General features: G+C 47.5%; 1 pseudogene; it reads right to left on the bottom strand.

Moving 5' to 3' along the window:
- Positions 1–280: 280 nt before the first annotated feature.
- Positions 281–948, bottom strand: LOC118581738 (annotated as a pseudogene).
- Between the last annotated feature and the right edge of the window lie 1,278 nt (positions 949–2,226).

Genomic DNA, 2,226 nt, shown 5'->3' on the forward strand with positions numbered 1-2,226 from the left:
CCACATCAAGTCAATGTGGAGCTGTGGAGCTACTCACAGCACTCAAGAGGTAGAGGCTGGAGGGTCGGAAACTCAAGGTTATTCTATGCTGCACAGCAAGTGAGAAGCCAGCCTGGATACATGCAACTGTCAAAAAACCAAAAGCAATCCAGTGCAGAGGACTTCAGGCCTGGCTCCAGAAGGCCGAGGAGCAGAGCTGGGGAGGGATGGTACTCCTGGTCCCACCCAGCCTGGCTCTGGGCAACACTCAGAATCTGCCAACTGCTCCACTTTCAAGGGCCTAGGCAAGGTCTTCATGTTGGACAGTGACTGTTAAGGTCCAGGGCTGGTTGATGGTCCCCCAGGAGAAAAGGCCCAGAGGCCTGGCTTACTGATAGATCCCACAAGCCTGTAGAGCGCTCCCTTCTTTGGCAACTCCTTGCCAGCAGAGGCAGCCTCGGCTGAGCTGGACCCTGTAAGGGATGTGTCCACAAAGCTCTCATCCACTGCCCTAAAGCGGATCTCTTCACCAGTGTCCACATACAGGTTGTGTGCGACTTCTTCTGTCTCATACTCCCACACCCAGACCTGCTCTGTTTCAAACTTGGCCGGCTGCTGCAGTGACTCGTGGCGAGGGGGTGTGGGGGAATAAGAATGTCATCGAAGAACCCTAAAGAGATGTGCACACCCTCTGGTGTGCCTTTGATCTTCCCAATGAGAATCTCATCCAGGAACCGGTGGAATACCACGTATTGGAAATAGACTTTGGTGTGTGGTGCTCTGTCCTCTGGGAATACATAGGCATCTTCCAGCTTGGTGATATCAAACAGACATGCAGAGTCTCACATTGTACACGACCTTGTTGGCCAATTTCTTGTTCAGCTCCTTGGCAATGGCATCGTTGAGCTTCCAATCAAACTGCCATGGCAGTATGCACATGGTGTCTACCATCTCCACCAGGATGAACATCCTGAGCCAGGACTCATTCACGCTCATTCAAAGTGGCTCCCAGGTTGCAGCACAGTACTCTCAAATCTGAATCATTGAGTATGTCTCTTAAGGCCTTTGTTAGTAAGTCCAATACCATAGATTTGAACCTAGAATTCTCTATACCCTCTCATATACCTTCATGCTTCTCACTCAAATCTGCTTCAGATTACCTCCACATCTTTGTTTCTTTAGGCCCTTTGTAGGAAAGGTTCTTCTCTCATTCTCTGAAAAGTAATGGTTATGTCTTGCCTTATACCTCAGTATAACTTTGGGCCCCTAGGAGACAATTTGACTTACATGGTTTGAGATTAGGACTCAAGGGATTCATGTCCCTCTATCTCTATAGTGACTAGATCATTCGGATTTAACAGGGACCATCATCTCCATTCAACGCTAAAAGTACCATGCCCCAGGAGACCTATCAGATCCAGGCAAGCTGGATGGCTGATGGCCTCCTCACTGCATCACAAACTACAGACAGAGTGCTCCTACCCTTTCTGAAACCCACCCACTGCTGATCACAATGCCCTGCCAAATAGGTCGCCTGTGCTCACACTATTCCTAAGTGATATCTCTTTACACACTTTATTTGTATGTTTTTAATCATCACAGCCACTTGGCATGAAAGATGCTGCTATTATACATTTTACAGACGAGGAAACTGACCCAGGAAGGTGAGGAAGTAGAACTTTTGAGAAACAGCAGATCTGGGATTGTCCGCAGGGGGGCCTGATTTCTTAGTCTATCCAATGGAAAGCCCAGGTATCAGAGGAACTGAAGTCAAAGACTGGCTGGTGTTTCTACACAGTTGTCTTTAAGCCAACCCCTATTTTTGCTAACAATGAGCAATTTATTCTACATTCTAGATATTCTTAGAAACTGTTAAGGTGAATTAATTGATTGAAAGATGACTAATGTTGGGGAGGGGAGAGTATGGACAAAGTAGTATCTTAGTTTACATTCTCTTGCAGTGATAAACATCATGCTCCAAAACAACAGGGACAAGAAAAGGCTTATTTCAGCTTGCAGTTGCAGTCCATGAGGGAAGTCAAGTGAGAAGCCAAGACAAGAACAGAAGTGGGCAGGCAGGAACTGAAGCAGAGGCCGTGGAGGAATGTTGTTTACTGGCTTGCTCAGTCTACTTTCATACACAACCCGGGGCCACCTTTCCAGAGATAGCACTGCGCAAGTTGAGCTAGGCCCTTCCACATCAATCATCAGTCAAAAAATTGCCTCCACAGTCTTGCCCGCAGGCCA

This window comes from Onychomys torridus, chromosome 4, assembly GCF_903995425.1.
Source record: "Onychomys torridus chromosome 4, mOncTor1.1, whole genome shotgun sequence".
Lineage (NCBI taxonomy): Eukaryota > Metazoa > Chordata > Mammalia > Rodentia > Cricetidae > Onychomys > Onychomys torridus.